This window comes from Ictalurus furcatus, chromosome 24 (genome assembly GCF_023375685.1).
Source record: "Ictalurus furcatus strain D&B chromosome 24, Billie_1.0, whole genome shotgun sequence".
Classification (NCBI taxonomy): Eukaryota; Metazoa; Chordata; class Actinopteri; order Siluriformes; family Ictaluridae; genus Ictalurus; species Ictalurus furcatus.
Window position 1 is genome coordinate 9,119,293 of NC_071278.1, and position 27,498 is coordinate 9,146,790.

General features: G+C 40.8%; 1 protein-coding gene and 1 long non-coding RNA gene across 2 annotated transcripts in view; one reads left to right on the forward strand and one right to left on the reverse strand.

Moving 5' to 3' along the window:
• The window catches only part of samd12 (sterile alpha motif domain containing 12), a gene marked incomplete at its 5' end in the record, with an annotated part of 83,166 nt that overhangs the window by 14,373 nt on the left and 41,295 nt on the right, over positions 1-27,498 (reverse strand). The window lies entirely within an intron of this gene.
• Positions 4,507-6,878, forward strand: LOC128600196 (uncharacterized). Its single transcript, XR_008384524.1, has 4 exons — positions 4,507-4,771; positions 5,040-5,248; positions 5,344-5,406; positions 5,628-6,878. It is a non-coding gene; the product is annotated as an uncharacterized LOC128600196 (long non-coding RNA).

The following is a 27,498-nucleotide window of genomic DNA, read 5'->3' on the forward strand; positions in this document are numbered from 1 at the left end:
AAGATTAAGAGCTTTAAGAGATGAAAGTTTATCGACGAAGATGTCTTACATTCCTTTGAACTTGTTATGAAACTACAGAACGTCTCTTTTATTTTTTTATTTTTACCCCTTTATAAAGCTTACATCAGACTTCAAAATGGAAATAATCAGCAATTTACTCATAACAGGATTTTTCTGCATCCATATACTGTACAGAAAACTAGGTCATGATCAAAAGAGTAAAAAAAAAAGAAGAAAAAAAGAGAAAGTCTTCAAGTTGTAAGGCAGTAAACATCTATAAACATGTCACAATGTCTTGGGGGCAGTGAAGGGCAAATATTAATAACTAATCAAGTTCCTAGAAGAAAGTGAGACACAAAAAAAACAAGTTAAGCATATTAAAAAGATCAGATCGAGCGCCTTTATCTCACAATACTGCTCTGCGCTTTCCCACCCTTACTGCATGACCCAGTGCTTTGTGGGAACTGAACTCTTAAAATCCTGTAATTAAATCAGAAACCAATTCATCAAACAACTAGTCTGGGAAAAAAGTAAGGGCTCGTCTAAGAGTGTGGGTGTTGGAATTTGGGCTGAGTCATTTTGGCTGATTACAAGAACCCTTCTTCCTTAACTACCCTCACCCCTTTTGGTTTGTTTTTCAGAAACAGGAAATTCTACTTAAGTCGAGTTTATATCGATTTATCCCGGCTCTGAGAAAGGAAGGACTGAACAAAAAAGCCAAAACAAACAAAAAAATTAATAGAAAACCGAAGCAACTGAAGGACAATCGAAAGGGTGACACCTTTAGGGTAAATTATATGATCAATGACAATGAAAATCACGCAGTGTACGACTGGTTTGGCTCTGATGTTGTTTAAATAGACCCTTTTCACATGATGTCACGCAACTTCCGTTCGGACTCAAAGCAGTGTATGGTTACTTCCGCTAGCATAGTGGAACGCTGTGGAGTTTACCCAGTCCCTTAAACATGTGCCGGAAATACGTCTAGATGATGTACAGCGACCTGCAGACAAATTTTCACTTACGACACGTTCTAAGTTTGATAAAGGATACAAATTCTTCATTGAGTAGTACCTGTTTGATTAGGAAAGTAAGCATTTTTGTATCGTCCAGCCCGGCTTACGTTAGCGGAGGAGTTAGGATAACGGTAGTTGTTAGCATTCTCTTCTGCAAATAGAAAGTCTTTAAGTCCTTACTGTTGATTAAGTTACTGTAATACAGACGGCAAACTCTTGTTGCATTTGTGTTTCCATATTACTGATGCTAGCTATTGATTTAAAGAAAAAAATAAACGTATTAATTGAATAAATAATAATGAAATACTCAATTTTTGAGCAAAACGTCAGTGTCGCTCCTATCTTGGGTGAAGTGTCCAGCTTGTCGCTGCATCGGCGCCCGGGAACGAGCAGCACCGAGTCGTAGAGCTGCGGTCCGGCTCCCGGTCACCATCGAACACATAGTGAATGACACCCTGATGGTGATGCTCACTTACTGAGATAGGAGCTACACCGGGATTTTGCTCAATTGCAACAAAAAGTGAGCGTGTTTCATTATTATTTTGCTTTAAAAGCACTAAGGCTGTAAGCTAAGCTAAGCTAAGCTAACTGGCGCTTGTGCTTTCGCCACAGGTAGATGGCAGAGCACACACCGCTTCTCCTTCATCTCGTAGGATATGATGTGTATATATACACTGGTGAATTTTATATAAGATTCTCTCTCTCCAGAATGTTTCATTTTAGCAGCAAGAAAACTGTTCTGTTGTCAAAAGTGGAATGTTAGTTGTGCCACCCATGTTACTATGGCAACGTAATGTAAAACGGAAGTAGGTATACACTGCTTTGCGGAAAGGCGGAAGTTTTCTGATGTCATTGTGAAAAGGGTCTATTCGTCATACTTTATACAATATATAGCCAAAAGCATGTGGACACCTGATTGTTCACATCCATATGTGGTTCTTCCCCAAACGGGTTCCACAAAGTTTGAAGCACACAATTGTACAGAATGTCTTTGTATGCTGTAGCATTATGATTTCCCTTGACTGGAACTAAGGGGCCTAAAACGAGCTCCATGAAGCCACGGTTCTCCCAAGATTGGAAGAACTCAATGTCCTGCACAGAGCTCTGACCTCAACCCTACTGAGCACCTTTGGGATGAACTGGAACGCCGACTGCACCCCAGACCTCCTCACCTGATCTCACTAATGCTCTTGTACCTGAATGATCACAAATCCCCACATCCACGCTCCAAAATCTAGTGGAAAGCCTTCCCAGAAGAGTGGAGCTGATTATAACAGCAAAGACGGACTAAATCTGGAATTTGGAATCAGGCGTCCACAAACTTTTGGCCATATAGTGTATATAAAAAGAAGTGAAGAATTAAGACCATAAGGTCAACAGTGCTGATCCCAAAGTGGGATCACAAACTTTTTGGGCAGCCATCAGCACAGATTAGATTCTGTGTACATTATGAATCACGTTAGCGACTGTCAGCAATGTAGGTCGCATCACAAGAGTGTTTGCCAAGCAACTAAATGATAAATATTAATACCAAGAGTGCATAGGGACTCTGGGGACTGAATGTCGCCATGACGACTTGCTTCCTTCCTTCTCTGAAATGTCGGCTGCTCATCACCTCCTTTCAGCTGAGAAAAGTATCACCATCAGCCAAGCGGCGTCAACCTGAGCTGCCTAACTATAGTAGAGTAAAAATTGGTACAGTAATTAAAGCAAAAAATGATTTTGTATTCACTCATCCGTGACTGCAACTCATGACTTGCTTAATCAGACATCCACATGCCTCTGAATCATGGAGAGATATATCTTTACTGTTAGCTCAGCTCCACCTTATTCCTCCCACACCCTAGACTATACTGTGTGAACTGTTGGCTCAGCAAACACACCTCTGTGTGCTGGAGAAATGGCATATCTGACTAGGGGCCAATGCGGAAAAAGTTCAAAACGAATCACCAAATGTTTGCTAAACAAAGACACGACGTGGGAAAAATAGCAGGATTTAAAAAATGAGACAAAGAGAGAAAGAAAGAAAGAGAAAGAGAGTGAGAGAGTGAGAGAGAGCGAGCACAAAGGAAGTGTCCTTGTTATCTTTTACAATTAAAAACTGCTAGGAGCTTTGGGAGAGCTCAATGAAGCGGTGATCGTATATGAAAACATTTTCCCTTTACACGTCTACAATAACCACTCCGTTCTTGGGAAGCGGGACTCGCTGATGTTTCTCACTTCAGCTGGAACAGAAGATGGGGGGGGGGGGGGTAAGCACACAAAAGGGAAATGAGTCAGTTGTGTTTAATCGCTCTTCAAAAAGAAATCCAACATGCAGCAACAAACAAGCCCAACAAATAAGCCAATTCATTCACGGGATTTTAATCCCCTTTTCCTAACACAGCTAACCACACAAGACAACAGACGTGGGCAAGCCAGGAGATGTAGACCAGCAAAGCTGGTAAATCAGCCATGCTCATCTAGCCCTGACACACCCTCTCTCTCTCTCTCTCTCTCTCTAATCAGCCCTGACACAAAGCATACTGCACTGCACAGCACAGCAGACCAAGCCCATTAGGTCCAACACACACACATACACACACACACAAGAATAACAATTCGACACTGTAGAAGGTAAATCAATGGAAATATTCATTTTGAAGTGTGTATGCTGCCACGTGGCTGTCCGTCTGTGAACGGTGTCAGCATGTGCGTGCGCTGCATTTCGTTTCACGGTTTAAATCATTTGTCATCATCCACTTTTCACCATAGGCCTTCGGTAGTCTTCTCCCCGTGACTGCATCCAGTAAAGCTGAGGACAGGTTGTCACACTATGGAATGAGGAAAAAAACAAACTGCGAGATTTCATTCTTCATTAGGAAAGGAGAAAATTAGTTTGTCACCCCGTCATACGCACACAGCGGCAAACACAACTCAGCTTATTTTTATGCCGGAGTGCCAACCCATCGGATGTCTACAATGCATGTCTTTGGACTGGCGGAGGAATGCGGAGTGCCCAGGAGCAGACCCCCGAAGCACAGGGAGACCACGCAGGCTTCGTGCACACAGGGCGGAGGCAGGATTCGAGCCCCCAACGCTGAAAGTGCGAGGAAAACATGCTAACCACTTAGCCCCACCCCCCTGCTGTTTAATTATGTATCTATCTATCCATCTATCAATCTAAGAGTGCTATCGTTCTAGCAGGAGAAATGACTGGGGCCTGTTTTGCAGATAGTGGCCTGCCTGAGAGAATCCTGTGAAGGCTGCAAGGTTAAACATTCCTCGTTCTTCTGAACAGCTCGTTACTGAATGTCTCCATATGTTTCATTGACAGAGGTCTCACCTAATGGACTTACAGCCCAGTGAGTTATTTCATTATCAGGACAGCAGGACAGCTGCTGACAAAGCAGACACACTCAGCTGGATGATACCCAGAACCTCATTGTTCAGATGGGTTTGTTCATGAAAGATGGGCTTGTCTGGGCTTGCCTCTACTGACAGATCTTGTTGTCCAGGCTTCCGCAATTGCAGCCACTACTGGAGATCTTAATCAAGGTTTCGGGTGGATGGAAGAGACTGCCGTGACAAGTGTTTAAGAAACATTTTTCCTTTCCCAGCCTAATGTGGAGTGTTACAGCAAACGGTCTTCTGGCCAACCTGTAATTAGAGTGCTACTTCAGGTCATCGCAGTAATTGAGAGAAACTTCACATGAGAGCGTTGCAATCTCACCATGGACAAAATGTCTCTTGACATTTAAAGCCAACGGTTGAGGGTAAGCGGTGTCATTTGCCTCAGCTACCAATGAAACTTTTATGTACACACACACACACACCCACCAAATGGTTTACGGAGGGTTCTCGGGAATGTGTGGGTTTCACACAAAAACTTTGGTGACAAATGCGATCGGAACAGAGACATTCTTGGGGATTCAGCACACATTTCCCCCTCGATTTCTCTCTAAACAGATTTGTTTTTGCAACTCCCTTGGGAGCGCAATTCCTTTGGGGGATTTATAATGTTCTTGTGTTTTCTTTGCTCAGTCAGAGTTGATCCAAACCATCATAAAGTTTATGAGATTACCACTTACCACAGTAGGAAGATGGGAAAGTAACGTCTTCAGAAAAGAAAAAGGAAAAAAAAAAAAAAAGAAGACAAATTCAACTCTGCCTCAAGCATGATGAACGATGGAGTTGGGATATGAGCCTGGAATAAAACATAGCTTATATACTTTGCTGAGCTGCACAGAACAGTGCGTACACATGCATTCTTTCTTTCCAACATGCACAGTCTTTAATATAGCCATAATACACATTCATGTTCTTCTTCAAATGTGCTTTTCTACAGGGTGTTATCCTGCCAACTCATTATATCCGGGTGGTCTAAGGATATAACGATTCAGGATGCTGGGTAAGTCTCACAGGCACACACTAAGACAAACACCAGTGACACCAGTGCAGTGTTCATTTTACAGTTAATTTTGGTCTTTGGATTAAAACCAAAACAATTAAAGAATAGTTTTTGGCATGTTTTAGTTTTATGCGATGACGTAGTGATTGACAGTTTATTGTGAGCTGTCTGTGCGGGGTTTCTGCGCATGTTCTCCCCATGTCTGTGTGGGTTTCTTCCAGGTTCTCCTGTTTCCTGGTGGTGCTGTTCAGGGTGTATTCCCAGCTCACCAGCAGTGTTCCCAGAACAGGCTCTGGATCCACCAACACCCTGACTGGCATATGGTGGTCACTGAAGATGAATGAATGATGACTCATCAGTCTAGTCTAGATTTAGTTGATGAAAAACCACATCAATTTTCATGAAGAAAAAGGAAACATTTTAGTCAGTGAGAACGAACCGATTTGGTGTTTTATCATCCTTGCATTTGCCCAATTTCTTTTGCTATTATGGGCTTCCTAAAGTCTTTGTCCTTCTGCTGAAATCATACGGTTACAACCGTGTGTCCAAAACGCAGCAGCTCTGTTATAGGGAACTGGAGGCATTCAATAACTCTAGTGAGCACATTTATTATGTTGCATACAGCTTATAAAAGTCAATTAATTCAGTGACTTTGGTGGGGTGTCATCTGATATGCTATTTCTTGCTAGCAAAATGGCGCCTCTGGTTGTTAATATTACAAATTAGGAGTTTGACACCATCTCCAACGAAATTAACAATGCACCACTGACATGAATGGGTCAGAAAATAACCGTGTTATGGCACTAAACCCCACACCAGTGCTTTTTCTGTTACGTTCTATGCTTCTAATATGCAATGTGATGTACACTGTAAGATACAGGCTGGGATAAGTCAGACCTAATAGACTGATGACATTTCCAATGATTGTGTGCAGATAAGAGGTCATCCTCATCATCCGTCACTGTCTTCTATGTCTTCATTAAACAGGTTTTTCCTACATTAGTGCCAGCTCAGCAAGTCCTCTCATGAGCAATGCTTATTTTCTTTGAGTCCTACAGAGACCATGTGGCTTCACACATCCCAGAGTGTTGAATTTTTCTTTGCTTTAAAGGTCATTTACTGATGCCTGCATTTATATTCTAATGCAGCCCATGAAAATAAACAGCCAGCTCCACCAGAACCCATTTTGATTGGCACAATGAGATTGCTCTTAGAATTCAGCATAACTAACTGCTATGCCAATAGCAACCCTGCTTTGTGGTCAACAACTATGAACTATGATCAGCTGTTATATTCCATTTATGACAGTCATAATGAGGGAGGTGTAAAAGGAAACTGTTCCTTAAGTGGTTAAGTGTGAATGCAAGTCAAATTCCTGGGAAAATTAATATGGTAATCGGCCAGGATGTGACCTAGTGCATTTCCTGGGATATTATAAGGCGCTGGGGTCACCAATTGATGGGGCATGTTTGGAATGTGGACCAAACTAGAAAAAAAAAACATAGTTCTGTGACTCCAGGTTTCTGAACATGATCCAGTGCAGGCTTCTTTTGCAGATCATATTTTCTGGTTTATGCAGTCACATGCATTTATGTTAATTATTTAGCTGAAGGCATCTAGACTAGCTACAGGACTAAAAGGTCAAAAAGAGCAGAATTTTCACAGCTTTTCATGTTTAAAGATGATTAGATAAAGAAGTATGGGTTTATTCTCAAACTGGTTCAAGTCTGTGCCACTAGTCAAAAGTAGTAATGTGAAATGCAATTGCGAAACAAAACACAACCACTTCCATCCATCCATCTTCTATAGCGCTTATCCTTTTCAGGGTCACGGGGAAACCTGGAGCCTATCCCAGGGAGCATCGGGCACAAGGCGGGGTACACCCCGGACAGGGTGCCAATCCATCGCCAGGCACAATCACATACACATTCATACACTACGGACACTTTGGACATGCCAATCAGCCTACCATGCATGTCTTTGGACTGGGGGAGGAAACCGGAGTACCCGGAGGAAACCCCCGCAGCACGGGGAGAACATGCAAACTCCACACACACAGGACCACGGTGGGAATCGAACCCCAGACCCTGGAGGTGTGAGGCGCAACCACTTCGAATTGTCTTATTTATTGCCTTAAACTGTTGGCTAAGCTTTAAAATGTAACTATTAGTTATTGTACCATGACAGTTGCTTATACGGACCAGGGTCATAACCTGGCTTGGGCATTTGGGGCTGTACCCGCAAAGCTTTTTTTCTTTAGCCCTGAATAATTCTCCACTTGGAGCGGTTTATCACTACGTAACTGAATTCCAGTCAATGAAGACAGCGGTCTTGTCATTTTGTATTTTCAGTGAGTGTTGCACTTTATCTTCAGTGAACAGCGGCAAGGCCAATCAGACAGTGCTTAGAGGAAAATACGTGGAAATACTCGTGTCGTGGAAATACGTGACCATGATATGAGCAGAGCATAAGGACAGCTAATGTACTTTGCATGGCACTGTGGCTAGAGATACCAAACTAGCCTAGTCTCGTGTTAGACAGCCAAAAAGTTGTTTATTTTTTCAGTCTGGTAGTCCTGCAAACAGTGCTAAATCTTTTTGTCTCATCATGGCTGGATTATTCATATGCAGATTATATGGTAAACCAAATCCAAATCCTTCCTTCCTTCTTCAATTTTCACATTTTTTAAACAATTAGCCCTCACATGCAAGAAAAAACAGAATTATGCGTCAAATAAATTCAGTTATTAATGAGGGAAATCACCATCATGCTAGAACAACATTCGTAGAGTGTAGAGAGTGTCTGAAAGGTAGATTCCTCCAAATCTCTTGTATATGTGATTTGTTATGAGTCACATCCTGACTTTCATGGTTAAACGTTAACATGTGCATCCTGGTAGAAGGCTGGAAGTTTGAATGGTGTAAAGTCTGAACATTACTGGTCAAGGTACACTGATCATTTTGAGTGTATATTTACTGTAAGTGAAATGTCTGAGAGAGGACTGTGAGTGAGGTTGCCATTTGTATGCAGTTAATCCCCTCTGATGTAGAAGGCTAATAGGGGTTAACAGGAACGCAGGCTTCCAGTGCAGAGGGGACTCTCTAACCCCAGCTGTAAACAGTCATAATGAAAGCCATGTTAGAATTGTTCTGGTCACACTCACATACACCCACTTTTTAATTGCTTTTGCATGTGACAAGGGCAGACAAAAGGGATCAAAGCATCTGTCTCCTTTCTTACCCCTCCCCCCCCCTTTCCAATACCTCCCTGTGCCCCCATGCCCCGCCTTCCAGGCAAAGGTAATTATTCTCTGAAACCTACGTCACAGCAAAGCACAGAGCAAGGTTAAACACTAACCAAGCAAGCCTTTTCCATATGCAAGACCCTCTACAGAATACACTCTTGGGCATGAATGTACACACCGTAAACATACACCCTCCTGCATGATCCCCATGTAGTATCTAGCCCACAGACTAGAGCAAACATAAACTTTTAATCTTCTCGCTCTGAGCACATGAACACACCATCAGCATCTGCCATGTGTTTTAGTTTCAGGAAAAAAAAACAAAACAAAAAAAACAAAAAAAAAAAAAACAAAAACAAACAAACAAAAAAAAAATATATATATAAAAGAACATAAAATATAATCAAGCATTAAAACACAAAGCCTCCAGTGATCTCTTCTCAATCTACACCATTCAGCCATAACAATAAAACTACCTGCCTAATATTGTGTAGGTTCCCCTTGTGCTTCCAAAACAGCTTTGACCTGTCAATGCATGGACTCCTCAAGACCTCTGAAGGTGTGCTGTGGTACCTGGCACCAAGATGTCCAGCACATCCCACAGATGCTCGATCAGACTGAGATCTGGGAAATTTGGAGGCCAACTCAACACCTTGAACTCTTTGTCATGTTCCTCAAACCATTCCTGAACAATTTTTGCAGTGTGGCAGGATGCATTATCCTGCTGAAAGAGGCCATTGCCATTAGGGAATACTGTTGCCATGAAGGGGAGTACTTGGTCTGTAACCATGTTTAGGAAGGTGGTACGTGCCACAGGAACGTCCACATGAATGCCAGGACCCAAGGTTTCCCAGCAGAACATTAGGTACTAACCATGGAATACCAGGAACACCCCACAAGATCTGCCGTTTTGGAGATGTTCCGACCCAGTCGTCTAGCCATCGCAATTTGGCCCTTGTCAAAGTCGCTCAGATCTTTACACTTGCCCATTATTCCTGCTTCCAACATGTCAACTTTGAGAACTGACTGTTCACGTGCTTCCTAATATATCCCACCCCTTTACACTATAATGAGATAATCAGTGTTATGGCTGATTGGTGTTTATGTTCCAGTGTGTGAAAGTGGAAACACGGTAATGCTCAAATGTAGATGAATTGTGACAATTTTTATTTTCATGCAGGATTTCTCACCATTGAGTATTTTATGGTTCTGGCTATGGAAAGGATGAGGCAATGAAATATTGACAGCAACTTTTCACCCTGTATATTACAGTACCAGTTGAGCTTCTCCCACTTGAGTGTTGTTTAATAATATTGTACCTGAAAACTTTAGGAATCTCCTTCAACGCTCAACACACTGGAACTATATCAGATCAAAGAACAAGAACAAGAGTGTCCAAATATTTATAAAATGTGGGGAAATAAGTTGTTAAAGCATACACATTTGAGTGAGAAGACCCAATATCTATATATATTATAATATATGTCACCCAATATATTTCTTATTCATATTTTGCAAAAAGACAGCTTCTTCTCACCCGTCACTTTAAGACGAGCCATCAAGAAAATGGCAACCTAAACCCCGCTACACCTTTCAAGGCTCCAATGCCATAAAACTGCTCTGTGTGTTCAATAAAACCACTTTGACATTTATGGTATGTGAGTACACTTTCAAAATCCCAGTGTATTTTAAATATATATTCTGTTCATGGACTGTGAGCAGTTAGGGCACCTTAACACTACCCATAACCTATCTGTGTCCTCTCAACACTCCAGAGAGTCTCCTGCAGGAGCTGTAACGATCTTCAACCACATCTCAAAGTCACTGAGAACGAAGGATTTTGACAAAAGTTTGCATGTAGGATTATCCATGGTAAGAATACTACTTTAAATGTAGACAAATGAACTGATATTTCAGAACTACTGTATAATTAAGCCCTGATTTACACATATCCCAAGAGTGTTAATTTGCGTAGGCTATCTGAGAAATTGCGTGCAAGATTAATGAGGACTTTCCAGGTGATTATGAAAAAATAACTGTAGAAATGACATCACGTGCAAAGTAGTGGGAGGAAATAATAATAAAATGAGGCGTTTGTGTAAGCTAATTGTTCTCGATGTGTGAGTTTGGAACAGTTTCAAACGGATCTCTGGAAGAGGAAAACTCAAACTCGTCAGATGTGTATGTGTAATTGTGTGTGATGTATGATGCAGATTGAAGGTGGTGAGACAAGTCGAAAAAAATGTTCAAAACATGGTATTAATGTGAAAGCAAATATGCGAGCCCATTAGTAAATCAGTTCCTTTTTTACATTTAATCACCAGTTTAACTTTTTACATTTAAAAAAAATAATTTTCATCACTTTGATATCAGATATATTAATTATCTTAAAAAGCAAATACTGGAAAATTGTCCATTATTAAAATGGTTATAATGGATCAAATTATCATCAAACTATATACTCACCGTCTACTTTAATAGGAACACCTGTACACCTGCACGTTTATGCAGTTATCCCATCAGCCAATCATGTGGCAGCAGCCCAATGCATATAATCATGCAGATACAGGTCAAGAGCTTCAGTTAATGTTTATGTCAAACATCATAATGAAGAAAAAATGTGATCTCTGTGACTTTAACAGTGGCGTGGTTGTTGGTGCCAAATGGGCTGGGATGAGTATTTCAGAAACTGTTGATCTCCTGGGATTTTCACACACAAGTCTCTAGACATTACACTCAATACAAAAAAAAAAAAAAACCCAACACCATCCTGTGTATGGAGGGTCTGCAGGTTGAAACACCTTGTTGAGCAGAAAAACATCTCAGAACACGCAACACATCAAACCTTGAGGTGGATGAGCTACAACAGCAGAAGACCACATCAGAACAAGATAATGTTTTTTGTTTATCGCACCATCCTGTGTAAACTCTAGAGACTGCTGTGTGTGAAAATCCCAGCAGATTCTGAAATACTCAAACCAGCTCATCTGCTACCAATATTCAAGTCACAGAGATGGCTCTGTGAGATTTTTCTTCATTCTGATGTCTGATGTGAAAATTACCTGAAGATCTAGACATGTATCTGCATGATTTTTTATTTTATATATTTATTATTTGCTCTGATGCCACATGATTGGTTGATTAGATAACTGCATGAATGTGCATGTGTACAGGTGTACCTAATAAAGTGGACAGTGAGTGTATATCCAGATACACTTAACCCTGAGAGGCACTACTGAACATTTTATTATATACTTTCACGTTAGCATCTTTTACTAGTAGATATGAATGCAAATATCATGTCTCGTTTATTTCATTTGTAACATCGTATTTGTATAAACGGCATTCAACTGTGCAACAGCAACCCCAAGAAAAAACATCTTCTGATATTTCATCATTTCCAGGTACTGAGCTCAAATGAGATAGTGTTAATAGTTTTGAGAGCAACGACCTTATGTTTGCGAGCATTGATCAGCTGGGCAAAACTGAAAGATAAGCAGAAGCTGAGCCTGGGTCAGTAGAACAGCTGTATGATAGTGTATCATTGCTACACAAGAGATCTTTGACCTCCATTCTGCTTGTGTGTGAGCCATAGATATGTACAGAACACAATGTCTTTTAAAGGAACTGCCAACATCTCTGTGGGTTTAATTAATAATTAACATTACGGTGGTGCTTGAAAGTTTGTGAACCCCTTTCTGCATAATTATGACCTAAAACATCATCGGATTTTCACACTAAGTCCTAAAAGTAGAGAAAGACAACTCAATTAAACAAATGAGACAAAAATATTACACTTGGTCATTTATTTATTGAGGAAAATGATCCAATACTACATATCTGTGAGTGGCAAAAGTATGTGAACCTTTGCTTTCAGTATCTGGTCTGAGTGCTTTGTGCACCATTGTATAAGTTATACAGTATTATACTTCTTGTGGAACCCTACAATGGAGCGTTTCACCGCCAGAAAGGGTTTCATGTAGAACCCGCTAAGATCCCTTAATTATCCCAATCATTAAAATCATCAAATTACCCTTAAATAACCATTTCGCGATTTGTATTAAACTTTAATAAGCCAATGTGCAAATAAAGATTGACTCCAAAAGTCATTTTGAAATGTCATACAGACAGTTGCCAGGTTTTAAAATAACTATGCTACTCTAGATCTCTAAATACGCACTGCCTAACTCCTTCGTTCACTTTCAGGGCAGTGCTTCTTTGCTAGCTACATTTAGCATCAGTGTAAAAGAAGCAGGAAGCTCCTGCAACCTTTGCAGGACCTATTTTAACAATATACACTATGTGCTCCAGTAAAGCAGTGTTGGACATACAGTATATTATTCTTGGCATGGCACTTTCTAGCAGAAGTACACAAATGTCACCATGCAATATGTCACATCCTATATAGCGGCATACCATTGCTATTTTCAAGCACCTGTTCCAGATCCAACTTCGTCTATTCAACCCAGTTACAAGCAAAGCTGAAAGCAGGAGCATGTGGATACTGGCAAAGAGGTTTAATGGCTTCACACTGTTCAGCTACCTAGTGCTTCGGGTTTACTTTGCTTCTCTATGTGTGGGGAACAGAGTGAACAGGTTGGAAGAGCCAGCCTTGGGCTTTTGTCCTGCCTGAGTCAATCAGAGATACACTGCCAGTGCTTCACTCCACAATCACTCTGTGTGACCATTCTGTGCTTCAGCACAATTATATTTAATGAAACCTGGGAACTAGTGTCATCCAATTGTTACAAGATATATAGAGTGGATTTTATGTATATTTCTAATCTCGCATATATGTTATTATTTCTAACCAGGTGCAGGTAGCCTTACAGTTAGCTCAAACATTATTGGCACCCTTTGTAAATATGGGTAAAAAACATTATTGGGAGAAAAAAATCTTTGTGGTTAATTCACTTAATTTCATACTGAAAACATGAAAGAAATCTAACCTTTAATTGAAGTACATTTATAAATTAAAAAAAAAATACATACATATACATACACAGTATCTCAAAAACTGAGTACACCCCTCACATTTTTGTAAATATTTGATTATATCTTTTCAAATGACAACACTGAAGAAATGACACTTTGCTACAATGTAAAGTAGTGAGTGTACAGCTTGTGTAACAGTGTAAATTTGCTGTCCCCTCAAAATAACTCAACACACAGCCATTAAAGTTTAAACCGCTGGCAACAAAAGTGAGTACACCCCTAAGTGAAAATGTCCAAATTGGGCCCAATTAGCCATTTTCCCTATCCGGTGTCATGTGACTTGTTAGTGTTACAAGGTCTCAGGTGTGAATGGGGAGCAGGTGTGTTAAATTTGGTGTCATTGCTCTCACACTCAGAGTCAGGAATCTGAGAACACTCCTCAATACAGAATCTCTCCAGATCCTCCAGGGTCCTAGGTCCTCTCTTATAGACTTCAGCTTGCATAACAGGTATTCAATAGGGTGTAGTTCACGAACTGGAATGGCCACATCACAAATTGATTCTGTAGGTATTGAAACATTGGATGTACTATATGTTCTGGGTAACTGTCTTGCTGGAAGATCCAACCAGATGCCAGATTTTCATTTAAAATCTCCTGGTACATCATGGAGGTATATTCCATGACAGCATGTAACAAGGTTCACAGGGCGTTTAGAGAGTAAAAACAGCCTCTCAACATCACAGATCTTCCACCATACTTAGCAGTGGGCATTAGATAGTTTTTTGTATAAAATTCCTTCTTTTTGTTGCCAAAAAGTTCCATTTTTGGCTCATCGGACTATAGATCCTGGTTCTAGTCCCAGCAGCGTCTAGTGAACTTACGTTTGGGGTTAGATGAAAAGAAAGGCTTTCTTCTGGCACATCTCCAAATAGTTTCTTGCCGTGAAGCTGTCAAATTGTAGTTTTGGAGAGTTGGAGACTCAAAAATGCTCACATCTTCTGCAAACCTGTTATTCCTGGAGAAGTTTTTACCTCTCTAACCACGCTCCTCACTATGTGTGGGCAAAATACCACCTGCATCCTCTTTCAGGCAGGTTCCTAACAGCTGTGTTAAACTTCTTAGGTATTGCCCATATATATATACAGTAGATATTGGCATTTTCAAGAATGTAGCTATTTTCATAGTCATATAAATCATAAGTCATGCTGTATATAGCCTGATTTAAAAGATCAACAAAACACACTTGACTTATTTCATTAGTTTTTTTTTGTTCTTCTTATCTTCCCCATATTGATGAACTATGGAATTTGCACTCTCTGTCAGGTCATATGTATACCCTACTGAAACATGATACATAACCATTATCAACAGTGCCAATAATTCTGCCCACATTTAATACATAACTTTTAGCTCACCTGGATGACCTAGTTGGCTAGTCAAATATCTTTCCAGGCTAATAAACGACATTTGTATTCGAGATAACTACCATAAACTTAACAAAAAATATGGGTTTTAGAAATTACACACTGATATCAGACTAAAGCTGAATGCCTTGAAAGTGATTATTGTTACAGTGTACACATAAATATACTGGAGGTTAAAAATCCTCTCAGAAATAACGTTTGCTATTTAGCTAGAGAGCGTTAACAGTGAAGACTGCAATAACACAGCATAGTGTGAATTAAGGTATATTGGGACAAGGTAAATTTGGACAGTTAATCTTAGCAGCAGTTTACTTATATGTCCAAGCCAAAACCTTTGTTACTAAGCTCTGGCAGTGGAAGTGGAAATAAATAATGTTTTAGACATGCAATTATAAATGAAAGTAAAAGCCTAAATCAATGAAAACACGTGACGCCAAATGACCAAACGCCATTAAAATGGCTTTCAGTCAGTCTCGACACAAAGGTAAGCCATATTTCGTTAAAATAAGATTCTTCATATGTAGATAGTCGACACCTAGAAGATGTCAGAAATGTAATATGTGTTGGGATGTTTGTTTTATCAATGGCAAGAAAGCTTAGACGGATTGGAAATTCACAGTGTGTTCTAATACATCAGAATTCACCCTATATGCTAATCCTAGCTACGTGCACTCTCCCTGAACTTGCTGTAATCTACTCACAGACAGCTTTTCAACAGAAAAAAATCTATAATTTACAGTGAATAATGATGAATTGAATCTCTGCGTGATTTTATAAAAGAACATTATTCTAGATTAAAGAAAATTAATCTTGCTTCAGCAACTTGATATTCATGGACAGACAGCATCGTTACTCAACACAAAGCCTATTGCTGAGGTACTAACTTCACAAGCCACATGCACACCTTTGTTTGACAGGAGACTATTTGTTTTGTAAAATACAGTGAACATGCTCAGCGGAGCTATTAGTTTTTCACCCTTCATGAATATCCATCCATCAATCCATCCATTTTCCATACTGCTTATCCTACACAGGGTCGAGGGGTGCCTGGAGCCTCACCCAGGGAACTTGGGGGCCACCGTGGACGAGGTGCCAACTCATCTCGCATGTCTTTGGACTGGGGAGGAAAGCAGAGTACACAAAGGAAAAGTCCCAAAGCATGGGGAGAATGTGCAAGCTCCATGCACACAGGGCGGAGGCGGGATTCGAACCCCCAGGCCTGGAAATGTGAGGCAAACATGCTAACCACTAAGCCACCTTGCCCGTCACTTCATTAACATCTATAACGATCTATTTAATCACATAATATTTCTGTTTCACTTGCATTACATGCATGACATTTTTTTGATTAGACCATATCCAGGAATCATGTCAGATCACACCGACACTTTGTATATCACCCTTTTCATCTCCATCCATATTTCCACCAAAATCTTTGTCACATTCTAGTGCCTCCATGGTCTCTCCATGGTCTGCAGTACTGTTAGTCTAATACTGTTCAGTTTTCACTGCTTTTCAGTAAGACTCTTAATGCAATTTCTGGATGCTGTTTTCAGGGAAATCCAGCCAAAGACAGGCCCTCAGCCGGGCTGGCAGGGGATCTTGGTTCAATATCTTTGTCAGATATATTGTAATTGCGTGGGGCAGAACCCACTGGATGGAATATTACATTGTATTTCCCTGGAGCCTCCCTTTGCCTCCATCGGTTTCTCGCTATCAGTCTTTCTCTCAATGTGTTCCTGTCACTCTCTGTTTCATTCTCATCACACTTTTCTGGGAGAAGAAATGGAATTGAGGAAGAAGCCAAGAAGAGAGGGTCTAGTATGAGGAACATGTCTCAGCAACCCTTCAAAAGAGAAACACACACTATATAATATATATATATATATATATATATATATATATATATATATATATATATATATATATATATATATATATATACACTTTCCAATGAAAGTAAGAAAATGTCTGTTTGCATTTGACATAGAACTTGGAAAACAAAACAATAATTGAATTCATATTCAAATTTCTTTGTTGTACACACACATACATGGGCACAAACACACTGGTTCCAGTGTATTCAGTATTCAGTATTCACCAAACATGGTTGTGTGTTATATTCTGATACTACACTCTGTTGCAGGACTGTACATAGAACCTTTAACGGTGCCCCCAGAGCAAAAACCGAAGAACTCTAAGAAATCTTAAGAGTTCTAAATTTCACATTGCTACAAACCAATTCTCTCTCTCTCTCTCTCTCTCTCTCTCTCTCACACACACACACACACACACACACAACAATTTCAAGGAATTAGCAAACCTTTCGAGAAACCTTCCTGCATTTCTACCAGTTTGGGAACCATTGCATAATCAGCTGTGGGAGTAAAGATAACAACCGTGGAGGAACTTGTACATCTGGTTTTGGGAACATTTTATCATTCAAAATCAAATCCGTTATCGTGTATACCCAGCACAAAGGCGTCATCCTAGACAAAAAGAACTATGTGCAAGATAGGAGATATGTGTTATTGGTTTTAGAGAGACTGTGTGCATAGCAGCTGAAACAAAGTTTTGGTAGCATTAGGATTAGCAGTACACCTCCCATTCAGTGTGCTCTAATTTGCAATAAAAATGAGTTTCTATCTCAGGCTATGATATATGAAACTGTAGGCATGATGCAAAATATCGTCTCAAAAATCGCAATACAAAATACAGCCGAGGCGAATTTGCTGCTCATATTGCATCACATATTTCCGTTTAATATTCATTATGAGCTCTACCTCTACCTTTCAGTTAAGCTAATCAGAAGGATGCGTTATGGCACGTGTCAAACATGAGGTCCGAAGCCTCGTTTAATTCAGCCCACGTGAACTTGGAAAAAATAATACCAAAATGGCGTGCAGTACACTACCGCTCAACAAATTCACAGCAGATCTGTAGCGTAGCCATCTGAAGGGTAGATACTGTAAAGCTCGGTATATATGTGAAGTCCGGGTTCTACCGTGGCTGGCTTGATAAACACCATGAAAAATCATTTCCGTGTGCTGCACTTGATGTATGTCACACTCGGGGCTCAAAATGATTCTGTAACACATTGTGTGTTGCTCTGGAAGTGACGTAACCAGAAATGAATTTCGATGGGATGAGGAACTATACTAACTAAAATCACAACTGTTTTTCTCATCTGTATATTTAAACAGTTTAGTGTGACACGCTCGTGTGGTTCAGGTGGACGTCAGACAGCAGTTCAGAGATGGAGATTATTAAGGGGCCATGATAGAGAAGGGCCAGTGGGGGAATTTCACCAGGGCACCGGGGTTATACCCCTACTCTTTTACGATAAGTGCCCTGGGATTTTTAGTGACCACAGAGAGTCAGGACCTTGGTTTAACGTCTCATCCGAAAGATGGTGCTGTTTTTATAGTATAGTCCCCATCACTATCCTGGGGCATTAGGACCCACACAGACCACATGATGAGCGCCCCCTGCTGGCCTCACTAATACCACTTCCTGCAGCAACCTTAGTTTTCCTCAGGAAGTCTTCCATCCAGGTACTGGCCCGGCTCAACCCTGCTTCGCTTCAGGCAAGAGCTGCAGAGAGATATGGCGCTGGCATAAAATCTTACTCGATACATCGACTAAATATGGCTCACTGGTTTCGGACGAGGCGCATTTGGATTTTACAACAACGCTGACTTTGTCATTAAAGAACCAGGTTTTCTGAAGAGGAAAAGGCCGGTTCAAATTTAGGGACCATTGATGTCACCATGATGGTAAAAGGCTTATCTACCTCCTCGTCTGTTAGACACACTCTTGCTTCTACTCTTGGTCTTCAATCAGCTGAAACATGTTATCTATTAATCCCACTGAGGCAGAGCCGTTCTCCTGTATGCAGTGTTATTAAACGCAGGCCTGTTTTGGTCAGTAGGATTAAGTGGAACCAATTTGTGAAGTATGTGAAGAACAAAACTTGTGCAGGAATGCAGGCAGCAGACTATTACAGGCTGCAGCAGTGTGATGCGTGACGTGTGTTGCAAGTTACAAACCTGGACACTTCTTTCAAGTGTATTGGGAATCTATAGAGACAAAAGGACAGGGCAGGATGACTGACCTACAGGTCAATAAAGCTCTCCAGTCCATCTCTCACTTTGCTTGTCTCTGATCAGGTTGTACCACGTCGGCATCTCCTGCTACTGGAAACATGCTCAGTACTGACAGCATACCTTTGGCTAATGAATACAGTACTAAAAATGGACGATACTCACAAGTGTTGCAAGCTCAGGACGTCTTGAGATAAGAGGCTGAAGATGACGAATGGCCTCGTAACGCATTACTGCAGAAATAAGATGCCCTGAGGCCACACTGCCAGGGGAAACATCTATTGTAGAACACTGCGAATACCTGGTGCTTAAAAGCTAAAAAATGGAGCAGGCCACATAAGCATGCATTCGCTGATGGAACGCCTAATTAAGACAAAGTGGGCCGCAAATCTGCCTGACATTTCGCCAGCACCAGAGGAGCCTTACTGTTCGCACGGTAACACATAGATATCGGGCCAACGACATCCCCCAACAGAGACTTATCCCCTGACACGCAGTCAGTTTTCGGTGATCTTTGGCTATGTAAATAATTAGGCCTATCTGAAGGGGATATTCTTATAAATCCATGTAATAATCCTTTTGGCTCAATGCATATTTACTCAAATGTGAATAAAACACATGGAATAATAATCCTACTTGCACAGTGATTATTTTACCTGGAATGTTTCATATGCAAACGCTCTTTAGTAAATGTTAAGAGTTAAGTGTATATAAGTGCAACATGGGAAAATTCTTTTTAGAAGCAGAGATGCTGCGAAAGATAGAGAACAAGAACAAGAGAAAGATTCTTTATCGCAGAAGGAATGCTGGAATCAGCTCGAGGATCAGTCCGGCAGGGTCAGAGTCAGACGCTCGAGGAGGTTTTAGTCTGCCCTTATCACCACGGCTGTGCACACAGGGAGAAAGAGCGAAGGATGGAGGACAGATTGGGTGTATCAGCACGGAGGTGATCGGGCCCATCTGTGTGATGTGGCTCCAGACTGAGCAGACAGCGGCAAGCGGTGATGAGATTTCACCCATGCTGCCTGGACCGACACTTAAATCTCCTACACAAAGTGGACCACTGGTATGGTGGGAACTGCTATGCTGCCATCTGATAGCATTATCTAACTGTTAAAAAGGTGAAGGGATACTCCACAGCTCCTAAGACCTAAGACAACGGCTCCTAGACCACGCAGATACATGCTTGATATAAGGGGCGAGGTCAGAGAATGAAGTCCTGCACATATGAAGATCTTGCCTAGCAATGAAAGTTGCCAAATCATTGTTTGTTCCCCTGTAGGGCGCCAGATTTCCAAGATATGATGAGTCAGACTGGGTGTGAGAGTAAAAGACTGCATGCGAGAGTGAATAGTTACAGTTGTGAAAAAGGAAGGGGGATCGTTACATTCACTTCACATTCAGATTTCTGTCTTATGAATCATCGCTCTGATCAGAACAAATGACTATAAATGGCACTATTACGATAAAACAGAGGGTAGACTCAAAATGTCGGTACCGTACACATCTACACACGGGCAGCGTAATTATGCAAATGCATATAATAAATACATTCGGTTAGAGTTCTCTCTGTAATTGATTCGCTAGAGCTGCTTTGTTGCAAATAGCTAGAGGACACGCTGACCTGCATTAAGAGAGGGGGGTTGTGGGAAGGACGAGCAGGCGTGGTGCAGGTGGTTAGATTTGATTTGTTGGGATGCCGAAATGCCCGCCATGACTCTCCTTGATCACGCAGCTTAATTGCAAATAGCCTGTGTGCCAGGCAGACAGCACACCTCCTCCTTCCTACATCCAGATTAGAGAAAACACACACACACACAAGTTCCACTTTCCCTTCAGCAGTATCCATAATTAAGCATAAAATTATGACAGTAATGAAAGCCTCACATGTGCATGTGGTCAGATAGACCATGCTAAATCAAGGCACCATAGAAATTCTGTGATTTGTGGACATCTGTTGCAAGTGTTTCAGCCCTCCGGAAAAGCCTGTGGCCTCCCAGCATGCCGGTGCACCAGACACCTGTGGAGGAGCACTTGCTCGAGGGACTGCACCGACAATACTCGATTTCAAGTCAGCACGTCGTTTCCAATGCAGTCTATACAGCTTTTGTTCTAAACCTAAAGTATAAACTGACACCGGCCTGTTCAAAATAAGTGCAGGAATGATTTCACTGCATCGGACTACTTCCTGAATGGTCTCTCCGCGCCACGCGTATGTAGAGTTATTCCTGAGGTTTTTCATCAGCGGTCATGTGGCGTGACATCTGGAGGGTTTCATTTTACAGAATGTGCACTGAAAGTGAGAAAGAACATAACAGATTAACTGTTACCAAAATAAAAAGAAGCTTGTTATATACACATAGCTCATCCCACAACCCACATGTAAACTCCAAGATGTGCCAATAAACAAAAAGCAAGTGTATTTTGTGTATAGGTGTGTAAACGCTTATGCCTTTAAGGACCTTCATGCACAGTATCTCATTTACTATGAAAATCATAATGATATGCATTCCCAGAATGCCAGAATCCCAAACACGCACATTCATCTTCAGTTAGAAATAAAAATTCCGGTTTTAAAAATGAAATCGCTAATTTTACTTTTCTTATTATATAACTTTCAGGACCTTTACCCAAGTTTGGGATTGAAGCTGTCGATTTACATCCCTAATGAGGTGACAGTAGCAAAATTAACTGATTTATGCTCATCAAAGAAGTTAACATGTCATGTCCTTGCCTGTAAAATTTGTATAAATATTTAAAACGTTTGTTTTAATCTGTATTCATACAAATGCTAATGATTTTATGCTAATAAAAGTACTCTCATGTTCTCCCCGTGCTGTGGGGGTTTCCTCCGGGTACTCCGGTTTCCTCCCCCAGTCCAAAGACATGCATGGTAGGCTGATTGGCGTGTCTAAAGTGTCCGTAGTGTATGAATGGGTGTGTGAGTGTGTATGTGATTGTGCCCTGCGATGGGTTAGCACCCTGTCCAGGGTGTACCCCGCTTTGTGCCCCATGCTTCCTGGGATAGGCTCCAGGTTTCCCCGTGAACCTGAAAAGGAGTAAGCGGTAGAAGATGGATGAAACTCTCTTTGAACTTTTCCAAATACTTTGTTCATGTTTTATCACTACGGAAAATCCGCTAACACGGTCAATATCACAAATTTGCTTACGTTTAAATATTGACCTAGGAATAGTGCAGCATCTTCAATATGAAATATTTACTTTCTTTAATTGAAATATTTACAAAATTCCAAAATCTTCTGTTTTAGTTAAAATTTTAAATGAAAAAACATACAAACAAACAAACCCAGATTTTCAATGTGGTCTCAGACTTTTGGACACCACTGTATACAGTGTGTTTGTGTTAAACAGAACTAGAAATAGAATTTTTTTTTTTATTATACAATGATAAATAATTTAAGAATTTCATTTGAAGAACTCTTTCAGGAACAATCCAAAAGTTAACTTATTGGACGAAGGTCCCTGCATTCATACAAATTACATAGCTGAAGTGGAAGACAAAAACAAAATCTTTAAGTGCAATCCAAGTGAATCGATCGCTGTCGCAAATTACAATTTAACTGTTTATATTATACATTCGAAACAACATCCCATAATAAAAATCTGTTCTTGTGTGCATGTAATCCGAACCAAATTTATGCACATGCAAGATTTCAGTTGCATTGCTTGTCTCTCAAATAATGTCTGCCTAAGAAAAAAATGTTCTCCAGATATAACAGAGGTCAAGAAGAAGTATTCAGTATTCAAGAAGTATGATTGGGAATGTTATTGGGATCCACCACATATCCTCACAATATCATTTACTACACTCGCACTAAATAGTAGCAAATATTCCGAGTGTGAAAGTCAACTGAGTTTGACATTTATAAACGAAATATTTTTCTACATAACTAACAGATTATGAAACGACCTCGAGTGTTCGATTTTGCAGAAATTTCTGTCAGCTTGGCTTCAAGATGTTTACCGAGATGGGTCCATAAAGGCTTTTTGTTTCATTTGAGTCACATTTTCACTAGAACGAGCCAGAAATCCATTGGTAGTGCTTTTAAAAGTGTGATTCATTCCTGACAGCCCGACATGCATGTAAGCCAGTGAAAGCACAACAGGGCATGACTGCTCTCTACTTCTGTCTACTAGACAATCTGTCATGCTTCTCTTTCAGGAACATGGATGCTTAGCAACTCCTGAGATTAACTAGCCTCGGAAAGAAAAAAACAGCACAGAACAGTGCATTTCGCAACAAAAATGGAAGCCCCGGCGGCGTTCTCACATATGAGGTAACAAATCACATGCCGTATAATAAAATGAGCTGCTACACAAACAACGGACAGGACAAGGGGGTCATCTGCTGACCGGGCCCGGGGGTTAGGTAACGAGCCATCAATCAATGGTTTACGGGGACGTCATTGGCCATGACACGGCACCATCTGGGTTCCGCCGTCTGGACCTGTGTAAGAGCAGGTGATGGCTGTCCGCTCCTTCTGCTCCTCTTCTCTCACTCTGCTAAAGAACAGGCTCAGATATGCATACAGTCTGGAGTGCAAAACCAGAGTGCGTACTGGGAAATATCATTCGATGCACGCACATTTGAGGTGGAAGTGGGAATTTTAATATTAGATGATTCAGTCTAAAAAGGTGCAATTAAACAATCATGTGTTAATCACTACTTAGAAAAATATGTCTCATTTACCCAATATGTATGTAGGGTTAGGGTTAGTATGAACACCTTTACCTCTGGTCATTTGTACAATTAGCCAATCAGCCAATCATGTGGCAGCAGTGCAATGCATAAAATCATACAGGTACAGGTCAAACGCTTCAGTTAATGTTCACATCAAACATCAGAATGGGGAAATCTCTGTGACTTTTAATATGGCATGGTGCCAGACAGGTTGGTTTGAGTATTTCAGAAATCTCCTGGGATTTTTATACAGACACTAGAGTCACTAGCGTTTGTGAATAGTGTTAGAGAATAGTCCATCCATCCATCCTCTATACTGCTTATCCTTTCCTTCAGGGTCATGGGGAACCTGGAGCCTATCCCAGGGTTCAATCCATCGCAGGGCACAATCACATACACATTGGACATGCCAATCAACCTACAATGCATGTCTTTGGATTGGGGGAGCAAACCAGAGTACCCGGAGAAAACCCCACGCAGCACAAGGAAAACATGCAAACTCCGCACACACAGGGCCACGGTGGGAATCGAACTCCCAACCCTGGAGGCGCGAGGCGAACGTGCTAACCACTAAGCCACCGTGCGCCCTGTTAGAAAATAGTGTGAAAAACAAAACAAAATAAAATAATATACACCATCCAGTCAGTAGCAGTTCCAAGGGTGGAAACGCCTTGCTGATGAGAGAGGTCAGAGGAGAATAGCCAGACCGGTTTGAGCTGACAGGAAGGCTACGATAACTCAAATAACCACTCCTGACAGTGTTGGTGAGCAGAAAAGCATGTCAGAATGCAGAACATGTTGAACCTTGATGACCTTGATGCAGGGGACCGCTTGTGTGTTAATACAGCTTGTGCCATTAAAAGGCATCAGGACATGCACTCCACCCTCTTACACACGGAGATGCACTTTGAATTAAAGAGTTTTAGTGACACATATGCATCACACCTGTCAAACATCCTTTCATCTATAAATATTGGCTTACTACAAAACTCTAAACCAATTACACGAATAAACAGTCCTGCTTGAGCGACTGCACGATCCCACCCACAATGCTTCAAAACTCAATGACATCTTGAAAGTGTTTAAGCATATACAGTACATCCACTGCTTCAGTGAAGAAAGAGGTGAAAGAAGAAGAATTAAGAATCCGGATATGTGACATATCACAGATTTGGCAAGCAAGCCAATTGTGGCTAAAAGGCTTATTACAGGAGTGTAAATATAAACTGTCAAAGGCCAAGAACGCTGTGCAATTCTATCACAGTGTACAACAATGCAAATCTTCGAGTGGTTTTTCCCTGCATATCCAAAAATAATAATCCACTGGCTCGAGTACAAACCGGCTCAAATCAGGAACGGAAAGAACCTGGGGAATGTAATTCTGGTTTATTTTCTACCAGATGGAAGGGTAGAAGCAGCTACATCATTATTTTGGGATGCAGAAACACCTCTGTGAAGTTCAACCTGGAAGATTGACATTGTTATGCTTGATTTGGTTAACCAATCAAAATGTCTGACAAACAATGCTGCTAGCCTTGCCTCAAGTGCGAATACCATTGTTAGCACAACTGGAATTTTTGGTACTGGACCAGTGATTAATGGAAAAAGCACAATTTCGGACTTCTAGTGCCAAAATCCATCTTTTTGCTGGATGTAAGCTTTTCTTACCCAGCATTTTTGCACAGATAATTGTGTTGTGTTGTCTGCAATGTGCGTGTTGTAAGATGTATTGAGTGTATCGTGTTGTGACCAAACACCAAGAAAAATTCCTCATACATGTAAATGTATATCAGTCCATACAGGATTTCACAGGATATATATATATATATATATATATATATATATATATATATATATATATATATATATATATATATACATATATATACACACACACACTGAAATATTGAGCCACTACACACTGGACAATGACTGAATACAATGTATGCAAACACACACACATTAATGCAGTATTTCACATGGATCTGTGGTCGTCCTGTACATTATAACCCTAACCCTAAGGTCTGTTATTTTCTGGGTCTGCACAAACAGTAATATGGCTGCTTCATGATCCAGACTAATCTCTGCTAATTACAGTCACTTTCCATGCAGAAAATGAGTAGGGAGATCAAATGATCACAGGTGTTTGGGTCTGTCCTCTCTGCTTCCATAAACCCAAAATTGCAGACAATAATCACTTCCCATCAAGCTCACCCACAAAGCAAAGGAAAGGAACATTTGGACAGGCAATTAAACATGAAATGTGCAGTAGCACCAATTATGTCTAATGATGGATTGTCAGATTGTTGATTGGTGTTTGAAAATGCTATAGGATTTAGAGAAGTGAATAAGAGAGCGGGACAGAGAGTGAGCGTGAAGGCAGAGAAGATGTGTGTGTGTGTGAGAGAGAAAGAGAGACAGAGAGAGAGAGAGAGAGAGAGAGAAAACGAGCGAGCGAGAGCACACGTGTACACTTGTGTGTGCACTTTCTCAACAAGAGCGATACTCAGTGGTGCAATGAAAAGCCACAATTAGGCTACTGCCAAAGAGAGAAAATTGTGCTCAGTTGGTTAAGAATGTGTAAATTCAAGCAAGAATGCTGCATAATACGTTTGTTGAAAAAGCTTTGCTGCACGTTAGCTGATTTAAGGGGTCGTATGCTCAAATTACCATTGCGTTTAAAGCTGAAGGAGCACCAGGTGTTACACTTGGCTCATGCGCAGCATGTGATTTTTTTTCTCTCCCTCTGGTCCAGACAAGGTCAGAGTTTTCACTGGCTAGTTCTGCTCAAAGCTGTCTTCATGATCTCAGCAGCTGGATCTAGATCGCTTTCTCTGTCCAGCTTATTGATGGAATGGACAATAGGTAATATTTGTATTCCATTCCATTATATTATATTTCAGTTGGATCAAAGTGGCACTTGCAGCAACACAGTTAGGAGAAGCACATTGGTAGAGTTAGATGTCTGTATGTATAGACAGTAATGTACTGTACTAACCAGACAATTACATACATACATTTTTTTTTTTTACAAATAGAAATGTTGTTTTTCTTTTCTGATGCATAGACTGCATCCTTTTTATGAACTACAAGAGGCATTTATGCTCACTGACTAACACCACGTTGCTGAAATGTACATGTGTGGGGCATCCGTAAGTCCATCAAGAAATGTGGAAAAAGCAAGCAGTTTCAAGCAAGTTGTAATATTCCCACCTATATTCCAAAAAAACCATCCTCATGGGTTACAACTGGCCTGAAGCTCTTACGATCGGCTTGTAGTTCTTACTCATGTTCTGCTGATTCTGCTTCTCCAGGTCCACTGTTTTGCTCTAGTCGCTACAACAATGTGAATGACTTCTCAAATGTCCGACTGACAGACTGTGTTCTAAAAAGTGTCCAGCTGAAGACTGGAAAAAGACCTGGGGACCAGCTGTCTGTCTAGTTTAGGTGTCTGTGCCCATGATAGCCTCAGATTCCTGTTCTTGTCTGACAGGAGAGGAACCCGATGTGGTCTTCTACTATTGTAGTCCTTCAACCTCAAGGTCTGATGTCTTGTGCATGCTGAGATGCTTTTCTGCTCACCACAGTTGTAAAGAGTGATTATATGAGTTACTATATCCTTCCTGGCAGCTCGAACCAGTCTGGTCATTCTCCTCAGATCTCTCTTATCAACAAGGCGTTTC